At 35.7% G+C, this 17,596-nt stretch overlaps 24 non-coding genes across 24 annotated transcripts; all 24 read left to right on the top strand.

Moving 5' to 3' along the window:
• Nucleotides 1-530: 530 nt before the first annotated feature.
• On the top strand, nucleotides 531-603 carry Trnak-uuu (transfer RNA lysine (anticodon UUU)). Its single transcript has one exon. It is a non-coding gene; the product is annotated as a tRNA-Lys (tRNA).
• A 368-nt stretch (nucleotides 604-971) lies between these two features.
• On the top strand, nucleotides 972-1,044 carry Trnak-uuu (transfer RNA lysine (anticodon UUU)). Its single transcript has one exon. It is a non-coding gene; the product is annotated as a tRNA-Lys (tRNA).
• A 991-nt stretch (nucleotides 1,045-2,035) lies between these two features.
• On the top strand, nucleotides 2,036-2,108 carry Trnak-uuu (transfer RNA lysine (anticodon UUU)). Its single transcript has one exon. It is a non-coding gene; the product is annotated as a tRNA-Lys (tRNA).
• A 368-nt stretch (nucleotides 2,109-2,476) lies between these two features.
• On the top strand, nucleotides 2,477-2,549 carry Trnak-uuu (transfer RNA lysine (anticodon UUU)). Its single transcript has one exon. It is a non-coding gene; the product is annotated as a tRNA-Lys (tRNA).
• Nucleotides 2,550-3,540: 991 nt separating this feature from the next.
• Nucleotides 3,541-3,613, top strand: Trnak-uuu (transfer RNA lysine (anticodon UUU)). Its single transcript has one exon. It is a non-coding gene; the product is annotated as a tRNA-Lys (tRNA).
• A 368-nt stretch (nucleotides 3,614-3,981) lies between these two features.
• Trnak-uuu (transfer RNA lysine (anticodon UUU)) lies at nucleotides 3,982-4,054 on the top strand. Its single transcript has one exon. It is a non-coding gene; the product is annotated as a tRNA-Lys (tRNA).
• Nucleotides 4,055-5,045: 991 nt separating this feature from the next.
• Trnak-uuu (transfer RNA lysine (anticodon UUU)) lies at nucleotides 5,046-5,118 on the top strand. Its single transcript has one exon. It is a non-coding gene; the product is annotated as a tRNA-Lys (tRNA).
• Nucleotides 5,119-5,486: 368 nt separating this feature from the next.
• Nucleotides 5,487-5,559, top strand: Trnak-uuu (transfer RNA lysine (anticodon UUU)). The gene has a single exon. It is a non-coding gene; the product is annotated as a tRNA-Lys (tRNA).
• Nucleotides 5,560-6,550: 991 nt separating this feature from the next.
• Trnak-uuu (transfer RNA lysine (anticodon UUU)) lies at nucleotides 6,551-6,623 on the top strand. Its single transcript has one exon. It is a non-coding gene; the product is annotated as a tRNA-Lys (tRNA).
• Nucleotides 6,624-6,991: 368 nt separating this feature from the next.
• On the top strand, nucleotides 6,992-7,064 carry Trnak-uuu (transfer RNA lysine (anticodon UUU)). The gene has a single exon. It is a non-coding gene; the product is annotated as a tRNA-Lys (tRNA).
• Nucleotides 7,065-8,055: 991 nt separating this feature from the next.
• Nucleotides 8,056-8,128, top strand: Trnak-uuu (transfer RNA lysine (anticodon UUU)). Its single transcript has one exon. It is a non-coding gene; the product is annotated as a tRNA-Lys (tRNA).
• Nucleotides 8,129-8,496: 368 nt separating this feature from the next.
• Trnak-uuu (transfer RNA lysine (anticodon UUU)) lies at nucleotides 8,497-8,569 on the top strand. The gene has a single exon. It is a non-coding gene; the product is annotated as a tRNA-Lys (tRNA).
• A 991-nt stretch (nucleotides 8,570-9,560) lies between these two features.
• On the top strand, nucleotides 9,561-9,633 carry Trnak-uuu (transfer RNA lysine (anticodon UUU)). Its single transcript has one exon. It is a non-coding gene; the product is annotated as a tRNA-Lys (tRNA).
• Nucleotides 9,634-10,001: 368 nt separating this feature from the next.
• On the top strand, nucleotides 10,002-10,074 carry Trnak-uuu (transfer RNA lysine (anticodon UUU)). Its single transcript has one exon. It is a non-coding gene; the product is annotated as a tRNA-Lys (tRNA).
• A 991-nt stretch (nucleotides 10,075-11,065) lies between these two features.
• On the top strand, nucleotides 11,066-11,138 carry Trnak-uuu (transfer RNA lysine (anticodon UUU)). Its single transcript has one exon. It is a non-coding gene; the product is annotated as a tRNA-Lys (tRNA).
• Nucleotides 11,139-11,506: 368 nt separating this feature from the next.
• Trnak-uuu (transfer RNA lysine (anticodon UUU)) lies at nucleotides 11,507-11,579 on the top strand. Its single transcript has one exon. It is a non-coding gene; the product is annotated as a tRNA-Lys (tRNA).
• A 991-nt stretch (nucleotides 11,580-12,570) lies between these two features.
• Trnak-uuu (transfer RNA lysine (anticodon UUU)) lies at nucleotides 12,571-12,643 on the top strand. The gene has a single exon. It is a non-coding gene; the product is annotated as a tRNA-Lys (tRNA).
• Nucleotides 12,644-13,006: 363 nt separating this feature from the next.
• Trnak-uuu (transfer RNA lysine (anticodon UUU)) lies at nucleotides 13,007-13,079 on the top strand. The gene has a single exon. It is a non-coding gene; the product is annotated as a tRNA-Lys (tRNA).
• A 991-nt stretch (nucleotides 13,080-14,070) lies between these two features.
• Nucleotides 14,071-14,143, top strand: Trnak-uuu (transfer RNA lysine (anticodon UUU)). The gene has a single exon. It is a non-coding gene; the product is annotated as a tRNA-Lys (tRNA).
• Nucleotides 14,144-14,511: 368 nt separating this feature from the next.
• On the top strand, nucleotides 14,512-14,584 carry Trnak-uuu (transfer RNA lysine (anticodon UUU)). The gene has a single exon. It is a non-coding gene; the product is annotated as a tRNA-Lys (tRNA).
• A 991-nt stretch (nucleotides 14,585-15,575) lies between these two features.
• On the top strand, nucleotides 15,576-15,648 carry Trnak-uuu (transfer RNA lysine (anticodon UUU)). The gene has a single exon. It is a non-coding gene; the product is annotated as a tRNA-Lys (tRNA).
• Nucleotides 15,649-16,016: 368 nt separating this feature from the next.
• Nucleotides 16,017-16,089, top strand: Trnak-uuu (transfer RNA lysine (anticodon UUU)). The gene has a single exon. It is a non-coding gene; the product is annotated as a tRNA-Lys (tRNA).
• Nucleotides 16,090-17,080: 991 nt separating this feature from the next.
• Trnak-uuu (transfer RNA lysine (anticodon UUU)) lies at nucleotides 17,081-17,153 on the top strand. Its single transcript has one exon. It is a non-coding gene; the product is annotated as a tRNA-Lys (tRNA).
• A 368-nt stretch (nucleotides 17,154-17,521) lies between these two features.
• On the top strand, nucleotides 17,522-17,594 carry Trnak-uuu (transfer RNA lysine (anticodon UUU)). Its single transcript has one exon. It is a non-coding gene; the product is annotated as a tRNA-Lys (tRNA).
• Nucleotides 17,595-17,596: the final 2 nt, after the last annotated feature.

Here is a 17,596-nt window from a genome sequence, read left to right as displayed (position 1 = left end):
GAAAAAAGATTTTCGTCAATGAGAAAAAATAATTAGCAGAGCGTGGTTTCGATCCACGGACCTCTGGGTTATGGGCCCAGCACGCTTCCACTGCGCCACTCTGCTCATGAGATACAGTTATGACTTTTAACTATATAGAGTGCAACCAATCACACGCGTTGCATCAGAAAACGATATTCCCGCTAAAAAGCAAATTCTTCAAGACTTTTTTCACTAACGTTATGTTCTTGACCCGCATTTTGACTAAGAGAAATTTGATTTAGTGTTCTTAATTCGTTTCAGGCCAGGCAAACCTACGTTTCCCAGAATAATAATAGCAATTTCGGGATTTCCTTGTGTGAGAAGTCTATATCATAAAGCAAATTGAGAGCAGAACAGTTGTAAATAAGTTGATCTGTCTTAAAATTTCTATAAATTTGAAATGACTCTGTTAACGAAGTTGTACCGTACATTATATATATGCTTACCGTACATTATCTATATGCTAAATGAAAGGTATAAACTATATTGTTTTCTCAACAATATCGTCAGCCTGCGTAGCTCAGTCGGTAGAGCATCAGACTTTTAATCTGAGGGTCTAGGGTTCGAGTCCCTACGTGGGCGATTGTAATTTTTGCTCCTTTGAGGTGGATTGATATCGTTTCTGTTCTAGACATCATTTGTTTATACATGTTATAGGTGTGATCCCTATACCTAAGTTTGAACGACTCTACAATGTCGTCTGATTGCAATTTTATTAGCAGCTGACGATGGACACAGCTGCATGGTATTTATATAGAAAAGCATCGATCATAAGTTTTGATTTTCTTTTAATTTCGATGCAAACGGGTCAAATAATACAATAGAAACGTATTAAGTAGACTTGTAAAATAAATCTGGTCTTTTATATCAACTATTCTGTGGTATAACAAAAAGTTTTGAGAGAAACTGTTAATTATAAATGTGCAAAATTTGGGAGTGTTCTCTAAGTAGCCTGCGTAGCTCAGTCGGTAGAGCATCAGACTTTTAATCTGAGGGTCTAGGGTTCGAGTCCCTACGTGGGCGGCTGAATTTTTGGCAAACTTTATTGTTATAGTACTATGTGTTCTTGTTATGGATAGGTTCGAAAACAAGTTTTGCTTGCAAAACATGAAAAACGTCAAAGTAAACGACAACATGATCTCCACCGCCTCTTTCCGTGACGAAAGATAGGTTTATATAATATGTGGACTGATATATCATCAATATGAGCATTTATTTTCGAACGTTCGAATAGGTATTCATGATTCTTTATCTGGTTTGTTTAAACTTTTGTTGATTAATGAGTAGCACATGTATATTATAGCTGCATAAATGACTACTTTGAGGATTCAAACGTTTACATATTGAGGGATTTCACCAACTTATTACATACATGTGATATTTTTCATACTGAATTAGTTGATTTTTCAGGATAGAGTCATAGTTTTACGATCAACTTTATTTTGACTGTAATTTCGTTTGTCATCATTTCCTGACAGTCGCCTGAAAAAAGATTTTCGTCAATGAGAAAAAATAATTAGCAGAGCGTGGTTTCGATCCACGGACCTCTGGGTTATGGGCCCAGCACGCTTCCACTGCGCCACTCTGCTCATGAGATACAGTTATGACTTTTAACTATATAGAGTGCAACCAATCACACGCGTTGCATCAGAAAACGATATTCCCGCTAAAAAGCAAATTCTTCAAGACTTTTTTCACTAACGTTATGTTCTTGACCCGCATTTTGACTAAGAGAAATTTGATTTAGTGTTCTTAATTCGTTTCAGGCCAGGCAAACCTACGTTTCCCAGAATAATAATAGCAATTTCGGGATTTCCTTGTGTGAGAAGTCTATATCATAAAGCAAATTGAGAGCAGAACAGTTGTAAATAAGTTGATCTGTCTTAAAATTTCTATAAATTTGAAATGACTCTGTTAACGAAGTTGTACCGTACATTATATATATGCTTACCGTACATTATCTATATGCTAAATGAAAGGTATAAACTATATTGTTTTCTCAACAATATCGTCAGCCTGCGTAGCTCAGTCGGTAGAGCATCAGACTTTTAATCTGAGGGTCTAGGGTTCGAGTCCCTACGTGGGCGATTGTAATTTTTGCTCCTTTGAGGTGGATTGATATCGTTTCTGTTCTAGACATCATTTGTTTATACATGTTATAGGTGTGATCCCTATACCTAAGTTTGAACGACTCTACAATGTCGTCTGATTGCAATTTTATTAGCAGCTGACGATGGACACAGCTGCATGGTATTTATATAGAAAAGCATCGATCATAAGTTTTGATTTTCTTTTAATTTCGATGCAAACGGGTCAAATAATACAATAGAAACGTATTAAGTAGACTTGTAAAATAAATCTGGTCTTTTATATCAACTATTCTGTGGTATAACAAAAAGTTTTGAGAGAAACTGTTAATTATAAATGTGCAAAATTTGGGAGTGTTCTCTAAGTAGCCTGCGTAGCTCAGTCGGTAGAGCATCAGACTTTTAATCTGAGGGTCTAGGGTTCGAGTCCCTACGTGGGCGGCTGAATTTTTGGCAAACTTTATTGTTATAGTACTATGTGTTCTTGTTATGGATAGGTTCGAAAACAAGTTTTGCTTGCAAAACATGAAAAACGTCAAAGTAAACGACAACATGATCTCCACCGCCTCTTTCCGTGACGAAAGATAGGTTTATATAATATGTGGACTGATATATCATCAATATGAGCATTTATTTTCGAACGTTCGAATAGGTATTCATGATTCTTTATCTGGTTTGTTTAAACTTTTGTTGATTAATGAGTAGCACATGTATATTATAGCTGCATAAATGACTACTTTGAGGATTCAAACGTTTACATATTGAGGGATTTCACCAACTTATTACATACATGTGATATTTTTCATACTGAATTAGTTGATTTTTCAGGATAGAGTCATAGTTTTACGATCAACTTTATTTTGACTGTAATTTCGTTTGTCATCATTTCCTGACAGTCGCCTGAAAAAAGATTTTCGTCAATGAGAAAAAATAATTAGCAGAGCGTGGTTTCGATCCACGGACCTCTGGGTTATGGGCCCAGCACGCTTCCACTGCGCCACTCTGCTCATGAGATACAGTTATGACTTTTAACTATATAGAGTGCAACCAATCACACGCGTTGCATCAGAAAACGATATTCCCGCTAAAAAGCAAATTCTTCAAGACTTTTTTCACTAACGTTATGTTCTTGACCCGCATTTTGACTAAGAGAAATTTGATTTAGTGTTCTTAATTCGTTTCAGGCCAGGCAAACCTACGTTTCCCAGAATAATAATAGCAATTTCGGGATTTCCTTGTGTGAGAAGTCTATATCATAAAGCAAATTGAGAGCAGAACAGTTGTAAATAAGTTGATCTGTCTTAAAATTTCTATAAATTTGAAATGACTCTGTTAACGAAGTTGTACCGTACATTATATATATGCTTACCGTACATTATCTATATGCTAAATGAAAGGTATAAACTATATTGTTTTCTCAACAATATCGTCAGCCTGCGTAGCTCAGTCGGTAGAGCATCAGACTTTTAATCTGAGGGTCTAGGGTTCGAGTCCCTACGTGGGCGATTGTAATTTTTGCTCCTTTGAGGTGGATTGATATCGTTTCTGTTCTAGACATCATTTGTTTATACATGTTATAGGTGTGATCCCTATACCTAAGTTTGAACGACTCTACAATGTCGTCTGATTGCAATTTTATTAGCAGCTGACGATGGACACAGCTGCATGGTATTTATATAGAAAAGCATCGATCATAAGTTTTGATTTTCTTTTAATTTCGATGCAAACGGGTCAAATAATACAATAGAAACGTATTAAGTAGACTTGTAAAATAAATCTGGTCTTTTATATCAACTATTCTGTGGTATAACAAAAAGTTTTGAGAGAAACTGTTAATTATAAATGTGCAAAATTTGGGAGTGTTCTCTAAGTAGCCTGCGTAGCTCAGTCGGTAGAGCATCAGACTTTTAATCTGAGGGTCTAGGGTTCGAGTCCCTACGTGGGCGGCTGAATTTTTGGCAAACTTTATTGTTATAGTACTATGTGTTCTTGTTATGGATAGGTTCGAAAACAAGTTTTGCTTGCAAAACATGAAAAACGTCAAAGTAAACGACAACATGATCTCCACCGCCTCTTTCCGTGACGAAAGATAGGTTTATATAATATGTGGACTGATATATCATCAATATGAGCATTTATTTTCGAACGTTCGAATAGGTATTCATGATTCTTTATCTGGTTTGTTTAAACTTTTGTTGATTAATGAGTAGCACATGTATATTATAGCTGCATAAATGACTACTTTGAGGATTCAAACGTTTACATATTGAGGGATTTCACCAACTTATTACATACATGTGATATTTTTCATACTGAATTAGTTGATTTTTCAGGATAGAGTCATAGTTTTACGATCAACTTTATTTTGACTGTAATTTCGTTTGTCATCATTTCCTGACAGTCGCCTGAAAAAAGATTTTCGTCAATGAGAAAAAATAATTAGCAGAGCGTGGTTTCGATCCACGGACCTCTGGGTTATGGGCCCAGCACGCTTCCACTGCGCCACTCTGCTCATGAGATACAGTTATGACTTTTAACTATATAGAGTGCAACCAATCACACGCGTTGCATCAGAAAACGATATTCCCGCTAAAAAGCAAATTCTTCAAGACTTTTTTCACTAACGTTATGTTCTTGACCCGCATTTTGACTAAGAGAAATTTGATTTAGTGTTCTTAATTCGTTTCAGGCCAGGCAAACCTACGTTTCCCAGAATAATAATAGCAATTTCGGGATTTCCTTGTGTGAGAAGTCTATATCATAAAGCAAATTGAGAGCAGAACAGTTGTAAATAAGTTGATCTGTCTTAAAATTTCTATAAATTTGAAATGACTCTGTTAACGAAGTTGTACCGTACATTATATATATGCTTACCGTACATTATCTATATGCTAAATGAAAGGTATAAACTATATTGTTTTCTCAACAATATCGTCAGCCTGCGTAGCTCAGTCGGTAGAGCATCAGACTTTTAATCTGAGGGTCTAGGGTTCGAGTCCCTACGTGGGCGATTGTAATTTTTGCTCCTTTGAGGTGGATTGATATCGTTTCTGTTCTAGACATCATTTGTTTATACATGTTATAGGTGTGATCCCTATACCTAAGTTTGAACGACTCTACAATGTCGTCTGATTGCAATTTTATTAGCAGCTGACGATGGACACAGCTGCATGGTATTTATATAGAAAAGCATCGATCATAAGTTTTGATTTTCTTTTAATTTCGATGCAAACGGGTCAAATAATACAATAGAAACGTATTAAGTAGACTTGTAAAATAAATCTGGTCTTTTATATCAACTATTCTGTGGTATAACAAAAAGTTTTGAGAGAAACTGTTAATTATAAATGTGCAAAATTTGGGAGTGTTCTCTAAGTAGCCTGCGTAGCTCAGTCGGTAGAGCATCAGACTTTTAATCTGAGGGTCTAGGGTTCGAGTCCCTACGTGGGCGGCTGAATTTTTGGCAAACTTTATTGTTATAGTACTATGTGTTCTTGTTATGGATAGGTTCGAAAACAAGTTTTGCTTGCAAAACATGAAAAACGTCAAAGTAAACGACAACATGATCTCCACCGCCTCTTTCCGTGACGAAAGATAGGTTTATATAATATGTGGACTGATATATCATCAATATGAGCATTTATTTTCGAACGTTCGAATAGGTATTCATGATTCTTTATCTGGTTTGTTTAAACTTTTGTTGATTAATGAGTAGCACATGTATATTATAGCTGCATAAATGACTACTTTGAGGATTCAAACGTTTACATATTGAGGGATTTCACCAACTTATTACATACATGTGATATTTTTCATACTGAATTAGTTGATTTTTCAGGATAGAGTCATAGTTTTACGATCAACTTTATTTTGACTGTAATTTCGTTTGTCATCATTTCCTGACAGTCGCCTGAAAAAAGATTTTCGTCAATGAGAAAAAATAATTAGCAGAGCGTGGTTTCGATCCACGGACCTCTGGGTTATGGGCCCAGCACGCTTCCACTGCGCCACTCTGCTCATGAGATACAGTTATGACTTTTAACTATATAGAGTGCAACCAATCACACGCGTTGCATCAGAAAACGATATTCCCGCTAAAAAGCAAATTCTTCAAGACTTTTTTCACTAACGGTATGTTCTTGACCCGCATTTTGACTAAGAGAAATTTGATTTAGTGTTCTTAATTCGTTTCAGGCCAGGCAAACCTACGTTTCCCAGAATAATAATAGCAATTTCGGGATTTCCTTGTGTGAGAAGTCTATATCATAAAGCAAATTGAGAGCAGAACAGTTGTAAATAAGTTGATCTGTCTTAAAATTTCTATAAATTTGAAATGACTCTGTTAACGAAGTTGTACCGTACATTATATATATGCTTACCGTACATTATCTATATGCTAAATGAAAGGTATAAACTATATTGTTTTCTCAACAATATCGTCAGCCTGCGTAGCTCAGTCGGTAGAGCATCAGACTTTTAATCTGAGGGTCTAGGGTTCGAGTCCCTACGTGGGCGATTGTAATTTTTGCTCCTTTGAGGTGGATTGATATCGTTTCTGTTCTAGACATCATTTGTTTATACATGTTATAGGTGTGATCCCTATACCTAAGTTTGAACGACTCTACAATGTCGTCTGATTGCAATTTTATTAGCAGCTGACGATGGACACAGCTGCATGGTATTTATATAGAAAAGCATCGATCATAAGTTTTGATTTTCTTTTAATTTCGATGCAAACGGGTCAAATAATACAATAGAAACGTATTAAGTAGACTTGTAAAATAAATCTGGTCTTTTATATCAACTATTCTGTGGTATAACAAAAAGTTTTGAGAGAAACTGTTAATTATAAATGTGCAAAATTTGGGAGTGTTCTCTAAGTAGCCTGCGTAGCTCAGTCGGTAGAGCATCAGACTTTTAATCTGAGGGTCTAGGGTTCGAGTCCCTACGTGGGCGGCTGAATTTTTGGCAAACTTTATTGTTATAGTACTATGTGTTCTTGTTATGGATAGGTTCGAAAACAAGTTTTGCTTGCAAAACATGAAAAACGTCAAAGTAAACGACAACATGATCTCCACCGCCTCTTTCCGTGACGAAAGATAGGTTTATATAATATGTGGACTGATATATCATCAATATGAGCATTTATTTTCGAACGTTCGAATAGGTATTCATGATTCTTTATCTGGTTTGTTTAAACTTTTGTTGATTAATGAGTAGCACATGTATATTATAGCTGCATAAATGACTACTTTGAGGATTCAAACGTTTACATATTGAGGGATTTCACCAACTTATTACATACATGTGATATTTTTCATACTGAATTAGTTGATTTTTCAGGATAGAGTCATAGTTTTACGATCAACTTTATTTTGACTGTAATTTCGTTTGTCATCATTTCCTGACAGTCGCCTGAAAAAAGATTTTCGTCAATGAGAAAAAATAATTAGCAGAGCGTGGTTTCGATCCACGGACCTCTGGGTTATGGGCCCAGCACGCTTCCACTGCGCCACTCTGCTCATGAGATACAGTTATGACTTTTAACTATATAGAGTGCAACCAATCACACGCGTTGCATCAGAAAACGATATTCCCGCTAAAAAGCAAATTCTTCAAGACTTTTTTCACTAACGGTATGTTCTTGACCCGCATTTTGACTAAGAGAAATTTGATTTAGTGTTCTTAATTCGTTTCAGGCCAGGCAAACCTACGTTTCCCAGAATAATAATAGCAATTTCGGGATTTCCTTGTGTGAGAAGTCTATATCATAAAGCAAATTGAGAGCAGAACAGTTGTAAATAAGTTGATCTGTCTTAAAATTTCTATAAATTTGAAATGACTCTGTTAACGAAGTTGTACCGTACATTATATATATGCTTACCGTACATTATCTATATGCTAAATGAAAGGTATAAACTATATTGTTTTCTCAACAATATCGTCAGCCTGCGTAGCTCAGTCGGTAGAGCATCAGACTTTTAATCTGAGGGTCTAGGGTTCGAGTCCCTACGTGGGCGATTGTAATTTTTGCTCCTTTGAGGTGGATTGATATCGTTTCTGTTCTAGACATCATTTGTTTATACATGTTATAGGTGTGATCCCTATACCTAAGTTTGAACGACTCTACAATGTCGTCTGATTGCAATTTTATTAGCAGCTGACGATGGACACAGCTGCATGGTATTTATATAGAAAAGCATCGATCATAAGTTTTGATTTTCTTTTAATTTCGATGCAAACGGGTCAAATAATACAATAGAAACGTATTAAGTAGACTTGTAAAATAAATCTGGTCTTTTATATCAACTATTCTGTGGTATAACAAAAAGTTTTGAGAGAAACTGTTAATTATAAATGTGCAAAATTTGGGAGTGTTCTCTAAGTAGCCTGCGTAGCTCAGTCGGTAGAGCATCAGACTTTTAATCTGAGGGTCTAGGGTTCGAGTCCCTACGTGGGCGGCTGAATTTTTGGCAAACTTTATTGTTATAGTACTATGTGTTCTTGTTATGGATAGGTTCGAAAACAAGTTTTGCTTGCAAAACATGAAAAACGTCAAAGTAAACGACAACATGATCTCCACCGCCTCTTTCCGTGACGAAAGATAGGTTTATATAATATGTGGACTGATATATCATCAATATGAGCATTTATTTTCGAACGTTCGAATAGGTATTCATGATTCTTTATCTGGTTTGTTTAAACTTTTGTTGATTAATGAGTAGCACATGTATATTATAGCTGCATAAATGACTACTTTGAGGATTCAAACGTTTACATATTGAGGGATTTCACCAACTTATTACATACATGTGATATTTTTCATACTGAATTAGTTGATTTTTCAGGATAGAGTCATAGTTTTACGATCAACTTTATTTTGACTGTAATTTCGTTTGTCATCATTTCCTGACAGTCGCCTGAAAAAAGATTTTCGTCAATGAGAAAAAATAATTAGCAGAGCGTGGTTTCGATCCACGGACCTCTGGGTTATGGGCCCAGCACGCTTCCACTGCGCCACTCTGCTCATGAGATACAGTTATGACTTTTAACTATATAGAGTGCAACCAATCACACGCGTTGCATCAGAAAACGATATTCCCGCTAAAAAGCAAATTCTTCAAGACTTTTTTCACTAACGTTATGTTCTTGACCCGCATTTTGACTAAGAGAAATTTGATTTAGTGTTCTTAATTCGTTTCAGGCCAGGCAAACCTACGTTTCCCAGAATAATAATAGCAATTTCGGGATTTCCTTGTGTGAGAAGTCTATATCATAAAGCAAATTGAGAGCAGAACAGTTGTAAATAAGTTGATCTGTCTTAAAATTTCTATAAATTTGAAATGACTCTGTTAACGAAGTTGTACCGTACATTATATATATGCTTACCGTACATTATCTATATGCTAAATGAAAGGTATAAACTATATTGTTTTCTCAACAATATCGTCAGCCTGCGTAGCTCAGTCGGTAGAGCATCAGACTTTTAATCTGAGGGTCTAGGGTTCGAGTCCCTACGTGGGCGATTGTAATTTTTGCTCCTTTGAGGTGGATTGATATCGTTTCTGTTCTAGACATCATTTGTTTATACATGTTATAGGTGTGATCCCTATACCTAAGTTTGAACGACTCTACAATGTCGTCTGATTGCAATTTTATTAGCAGCTGACGATGGACACAGCTGCATGGTATTTATATAGAAAAGCATCGATCATAAGTTTTGATTTTCTTTTAATTTCGATGCAAACGGGTCAAATAATACAATAGAAACGTATTAAGTAGACTTGTAAAATAAATCTGGTCTTTTATATCAACTATTCTGTGGTATAACAAAAAGTTTTGAGAGAAACTGTTAATTATAAATGTGCAAAATTTGGGAGTGTTCTCTAAGTAGCCTGCGTAGCTCAGTCGGTAGAGCATCAGACTTTTAATCTGAGGGTCTAGGGTTCGAGTCCCTACGTGGGCGGCTGAATTTTTGGCAAACTTTATTGTTATAGTACTATGTGTTCTTGTTATGGATAGGTTCGAAAACAAGTTTTGCTTGCAAAACATGAAAAACGTCAAAGTAAACGACAACATGATCTCCACCGCCTCTTTCCGTGACGAAAGATAGGTTTATATAATATGTGGACTGATATATCATCAATATGAGCATTTATTTTCGAACGTTCGAATAGGTATTCATGATTCTTTATCTGGTTTGTTTAAACTTTTGTTGATTAATGAGTAGCACATGTATATTATAGCTGCATAAATGACTACTTTGAGGATTCAAACGTTTACATATTGAGGGATTTCACCAACTTATTACATACATGTGATATTTTTCATACTGAATTAGTTGATTTTTCAGGATAGAGTCATAGTTTTACGATCAACTTTATTTTGACTGTAATTTCGTTTGTCATCATTTCCTGACAGTCGCCTGAAAAAAGATTTTCGTCAATGAGAAAAAATAATTAGCAGAGCGTGGTTTCGATCCACGGACCTCTGGGTTATGGGCCCAGCACGCTTCCACTGCGCCACTCTGCTCATGAGATACAGTTATGACTTTTAACTATATAGAGTGCAACCAATCACACGCGTTGCATCAGAAAACGATATTCCCGCTAAAAAGCAAATTCTTCAAGACTTTTTTCACTAACGTTATGTTCTTGACCCGCATTTTGACTAAGAGAAATTTGATTTAGTGTTCTTAATTCGTTTCAGGCCAGGCAAACCTACGTTTCCCAGAATAATAATAGCAATTTCGGGATTTCCTTGTGTGAGAAGTCTATATCATAAAGCAAATTGAGAGCAGAACAGTTGTAAATAAGTTGATCTGTCTTAAAATTTCTATAAATTTGAAATGACTCTGTTAACGAAGTTGTACCGTACATTATATATATGCTTACCGTACATTATCTATATGCTAAATGAAAGTTATAAACTATATTGTTTTCTCAACAATATCGTCAGCCTGCGTAGCTCAGTCGGTAGAGCATCAGACTTTTAATCTGAGGGTCTAGGGTTCGAGTCCCTACGTGGGCGATTGTAATTTTTGCTCCTTTGAGGTGGATTGATATCGTTTCTGTTCTAGACATCATTTGTTTATACATGTTATAGGTGTGATCCCTATACCTAAGTTTGAACGACTCTACAATGTCGTCTGATTGCAATTTTATTAGCAGCTGACGATGGACACAGCTGCATGGTATTTATATAGAAAAGCATCGATCATAAGTTTTGATTTTCTTTTAATTTCGATGCAAACGGGTCAAATAATACAATAGAAACGTATTAAGTAGACTTGTAAAATAAATCTGGTCTTTTATATCAACTATTCTGTGGTATAACAAAAAGTTTTGAGAGAAACTGTTAATTATAAATGTGCAAAATTTGGGAGTGTTCTCTAAGTAGCCTGCGTAGCTCAGTCGGTAGAGCATCAGACTTTTAATCTGAGGGTCTAGGGTTCGAGTCCCTACGTGGGCGGCTGAATTTTTGGCAAACTTTATTGTTATAGTACTATGTGTTCTTGTTATGGATAGGTTCGAAAACAAGTTTTGCTTGCAAAACATGAAAAACGTCAAAGTAAACGACAACATGATCTCCACCGCCTCTTTCCGTGACGAAAGATAGGTTTATATAATATGTGGACTGATATATCATCAATATGAGCATTTATTTTCGAACGTTCGAATAGGTATTCATGATTCTTTATCTGGTTTGTTTAAACTTTTGTTGATTAATGAGTAGCACATGTATATTATAGCTGCATAAATGACTACTTTGAGGATTCAAACGTTTACATATTGAGGGATTTCACCAACTTATTACATACATGTGATATTTTTCATACTGAATTAGTTGATTTTTCAGGATAGAGTCATAGTTTTACGATCAACTTTATTTTGACTGTAATTTCGTTTGTCATCATTTCCTGACAGTCGCCTGAAAAAAGATTTTCGTCAATGAGAAAAAATAATTAGCAGAGCGTGGTTTCGATCCACGGACCTCTGGGTTATGGGCCCAGCACGCTTCCACTGCGCCACTCTGCTCATGAGATACAGTTATGACTTTTAACTATATAGAGTGCAACCAATCACACGCGTTGCATCAGAAAACGATATTCCCGCTAAAAAGCAAATTCTTCAAGACTTTTTTCACTAACGTTATGTTCTTGACCCGCATTTTGACTAAGAGAAATTTGATTTAGTGTTCTTAATTCGTTTCAGGCCAGGCAAACCTACGTTTCCCAGAATAATAATAGCAATTTCGGGATTTCCTTGTGTGAGAAGTCTATATCATAAAGCAAATTGAGAGCAGAACAGTTGTAAATAAGTTGATCTGTCTTAAAATTTCTATAAATTTGAAATGACTCTGTTAACGAAGTTGTACCGTACATTATATATATGCTTACCGTACATTATCTATATGCTAAATGAAAGGTATAAACTATATTGTTTTCTCAACAATATCGTCAGCCTGCGTAGCTCAGTCGGTAGAGCATCAGACTTTTAATCTGAGGGTCTAGGGTTCGAGTCCCTACGTGGGCGATTGTAATTTTTGCTCCTTTGAGGTGGATTGATATCGTTTCTGTTCTAGACATCATTTGTTTATACATGTTATAGGTGTGATCCCTATACCTAAGTTTGAACGACTCTACAATGTCGTCTGATTGCAATTTTATTAGCAGCTGACGATGGACAGCATGGTATTTATATAGAAAAGCATCGATCATAAGTTTTGATTTTCTTTTAATTTCGATGCAAACGGGTCAAATAATACAATAGAAACGTATTAAGTAGACTTGTAAAATAAATCTGGTCTTTTATATCAACTATTCTGTGGTATAACAAAAAGTTTTGAGAGAAACTGTTAATTATAAATGTGCAAAATTTGGGAGTGTTCTCTAAGTAGCCTGCGTAGCTCAGTCGGTAGAGCATCAGACTTTTAATCTGAGGGTCTAGGGTTCGAGTCCCTACGTGGGCGGCTGAATTTTTGGCAAACTTTATTGTTATAGTACTATGTGTTCTTGTTATGGATAGGTTCGAAAACAAGTTTTGCTTGCAAAACATGAAAAACGTCAAAGTAAACGACAACATGATCTCCACCGCCTCTTTCCGTGACGAAAGATAGGTTTATATAATATGTGGACTGATATATCATCAATATGAGCATTTATTTTCGAACGTTCGAATAGGTATTCATGATTCTTTATCTGGTTTGTTTAAACTTTTGTTGATTAATGAGTAGCACATGTATATTATAGCTGCATAAATGACTACTTTGAGGATTCAAACGTTTACATATTGAGGGATTTCACCAACTTATTACATACATGTGATATTTTTCATACTGAATTAGTTGATTTTTCAGGATAGAGTCATAGTTTTACGATCAACTTTATTTTGACTGTAATTTCGTTTGTCATCATTTCCTGACAGTCGCCTGAAAAAAGATTTTCGTCAATGAGAAAAAATAATTAGCAGAGCGTGGTTTCGATCCACGGACCTCTGGGTTATGGGCCCAGCACGCTTCCACTGCGCCACTCTGCTCATGAGATACAGTTATGACTTTTAACTATATAGAGTGCAACCAATCACACGCGTTGCATCAGAAAACGATATTCCCGCTAAAAAGCAAATTCTTCAAGACTTTTTTCACTAACGTTATGTTCTTGACCCGCATTTTGACTAAGAGAAATTTGATTTAGTGTTCTTAATTCGTTTCAGGCCAGGCAAACCTACGTTTCCCAGAATAATAATAGCAATTTCGGGATTTCCTTGTGTGAGAAGTCTATATCATAAAGCAAATTGAGAGCAGAACAGTTGTAAATAAGTTGATCTGTCTTAAAATTTCTATAAATTTGAAATGACTCTGTTAACGAAGTTGTACCGTACATTATATATATGCTTACCGTACATTATCTATATGCTAAATGAAAGGTATAAACTGTATTGTTTTCTCAACAATATCGTCAGCCTGCGTAGCTCAGTCGGTAGAGCATCAGACTTTTAATCTGAGGGTCTAGGGTTCGAGTCCCTACGTGGGCGATTGTAATTTTTGCTCCTTTGAGGTGGATTGATATCGTTTCTGTTCTAGACATCATTTGTTTATACATGTTATAGGTGTGATCCCTATACCTAAGTTTGAACGACTCTACAATGTCGTCTGATTGCAATTTTATTAGCAGCTGACGATGGACACAGCTGCATGGTATTTATATAGAAAAGCATCGATCATAAGTTTTGATTTTCTTTTAATTTCGATGCAAACGGGTCAAATAATACAATAGAAACGTATTAAGTAGACTTGTAAAATAAATCTGGTCTTTTATATCAACTATTCTGTGGTATAACAAAAAGTTTTGAGAGAAACTGTTAATTATAAATGTGCAAAATTTGGGAGTGTTCTCTAAGTAGCCTGCGTAGCTCAGTCGGTAGAGCATCAGACTTTTAATCTGAGGGTCTAGGGTTCGAGTCCCTACGTGGGCGGCTGAATTTTTGGCAAACTTTATTGTTATAGTACTATGTGTTCTTGTTATGGATAGGTTCGAAAACAAGTTTTGCTTGCAAAACATGAAAAACGTCAAAGTAAACGACAACATGATCTCCACCGCCTCTTTCCGTGACGAAAGATAGGTTTATATAATATGTGGACTGATATATCATCAATATGAGCATTTATTTTCGAACGTTCGAATAGGTATTCATGATTCTTTATCTGGTTTGTTTAAACTTTTGTTGATTAATGAGTAGCACATGTATATTATAGCTGCATAAATGACTACTTTGAGGATTCAAACGTTTACATATTGAGGGATTTCACCAACTTATTACATACATGTGATATTTTTCATACTGAATTAGTTGATTTTTCAGGATAGAGTCATAGTTTTACGATCAACTTTATTTTGACTGTAATTTCGTTTGTCATCATTTCCTGACAGTCGCCTGAAAAAAGATTTTCGTCAATGAGAAAAAATAATTAGCAGAGCGTGGTTTCGATCCACGGACCTCTGGGTTATGGGCCCAGCACGCTTCCACTGCGCCACTCTGCTCATGAGATACAGTTATGACTTTTAACTATATAGAGTGCAACCAATCACACGCGTTGCATCAGAAAACGATATTCCCGCTAAAAAGCAAATTCTTCAAGACTTTTTTCACTAACGTTATGTTCTTGACCCGCATTTTGACTAAGAGAAATTTGATTTAGTGTTCTTAATTCGTTTCAGGCCAGGCAAACCTACGTTTCCCAGAATAATAATAGCAATTTCGGGATTTCCTTGTGTGAGAAGTCTATATCATAAAGCAAATTGAGAGCAGAACAGTTGTAAATAAGTTGATCTGTCTTAAAATTTCTATAAATTTGAAATGACTCTGTTAACGAAGTTGTACCGTACATTATATATATGCTTACCGTACATTATCTATATGCTAAATGAAAGGTATAAACTATATTGTTTTCTCAACAATATCGTCAGCCTGCGTAGCTCAGTCGGTAGAGCATCAGACTTTTAATCTGAGGGTCTAGGGTTCGAGTCCCTACGTGGGCGATTGTAATTTTTGCTCCTTTGAGGTGGATTGATATCGTTTCTGTTCTAGACATCATTTGTTTATACATGTTATAGGTGTGATCCCTATACCTAAGTTTGAACGACTCTACAATGTCGTCTGATTGCAATTTTATTAGCAGCTGACGATGGACACAGCTGCATGGTATTTATATAGAAAAGCATCGATCATAAGTTTTGATTTTCTTTTAATTTCGATGCAAACGGGTCAAATAATACAATAGAAACGTATTAAGTAGACTTGTAAAATAAATCTGGTCTTTTATATCAACTATTCTGTGGTATAACAAAAAGTTTTGAGAGAAACTGTTAATTATAAATGTGCAAAATTTGGGAGTGTTCTCTAAGTAGCCTGCGTAGCTCAGTCGGTAGAGCATCAGACTTTTAATCTGAGGGTCTAGGGTTCGAGTCCCTACGTGGGCGGCTGAATTTTTGGCAAACTTTATTGTTATAGTACTATGTGTTCTTGTTATGGATAGGTTCGAAAACAAGTTTTGCTTGCAAAACATGAAAAACGTCAAAGTAAACGACAACATGATCTCCACCGCCTCTTTCCGTGACGAAAGATAGGTTTATATAATATGTGGACTGATATATCATCAATATGAGCATTTATTTTCGAACGTTCGAATAGGTATTCATGATTCTTTATCTGGTTTGTTTAAACTTTTGTTGATTAATGAGTAGCACATGTATATTATAGCTGCATAAATGACTACTTTGAGGATTCAAACGTTTACATATTGAGGGATTTCACCAACTTATTACATACATGTGATATTTTTCATACTGAATTAGTTGATTTTTCAGGATAGAGTCATAGTTTTACGATCAACTTTATTTTGACTGTAATTTCGTTTGTCATCATTTCCTGACAGTCGCCTGAAAAAAGATTTTCGTCAATGAGAAAAAATAATTAGCAGAGCGTGGTTTCGATCCACGGACCTCTGGGTTATGGGCCCAGCACGCTTCCACTGCGCCACTCTGCTCATGAGATACAGTTATGACTTTTAACTATATAGAGTGCAACCAATCACACGCGTTGCATCAGAAAACGATATTCCCGCTAAAAAGCAAATTCTTCAAGACTTTTTTCACTAACGTTATGTTCTTGACCCGCATTTTGACTAAGAGAAATTTGATTTAGTGTTCTTAATTCGTTTCAGGCCAGGCAAACCTACGTTTCCCAGAATAATAATAGCAATTTCGGGATTTCCTTGTGTGAGAAGTCTATATCATAAAGCAAATTGAGAGCAGAACAGTTGTAAATAAGTTGATCTGTCTTAAAATTTCTATAAATTTGAAATGACTCTGTTAACGAAGTTGTACCGTACATTATATATATGCTTACCGTACATTATCTATATGCTAAATGAAAGGTATAAACTATATTGTTTTCTCAACAATATCGTCAGCCTGCGTAGCTCAGTCGGTAGAGCATCAGACTTTTAATCTGAGGGTCTAGGGTTCGAGTCCCTACGTGGGCGATTGTAATTTTTGCTCCTTTGAGGTGGATTGATATCGTTTCTGTTCTAGACATCATTTGTTTATACATGTTATAGGTGTGATCCCTATACCTAAGTTTGAACGACTCTACAATGTCGTCTGATTGCAATTTTATTAGCAGCTGACGATGGACACAGCTGCATGGTATTTATATAGAAAAGCATCGATCATAAGTTTTGATTTTCTTTTAATTTCGATGCAAACGGGTCAAATAATACAATAGAAACGTATTAAGTAGACTTGTAAAATAAATCTGGTCTTTTATATCAACTATTCTGTGGTATAACAAAAAGTTTTGAGAGAAACTGTTAATTATAAATGTGCAAAATTTGGGAGTGTTCTCTAAGTAGCCTGCGTAGCTCAGTCGGTAGAGCATCAGACTTTTAATCTGAGGGTCTAGGGTTCGAGTCCCTACGTGGGCGGC

The sequence above is a fragment of the Mytilus trossulus genome, chromosome 10, assembly GCF_036588685.1.
Source record: "Mytilus trossulus isolate FHL-02 chromosome 10, PNRI_Mtr1.1.1.hap1, whole genome shotgun sequence".
Classification (NCBI taxonomy): Eukaryota; Metazoa; Mollusca; class Bivalvia; order Mytilida; family Mytilidae; genus Mytilus; species Mytilus trossulus.
This window is presented reverse-complemented; position numbering and strand designations above follow the sequence as displayed.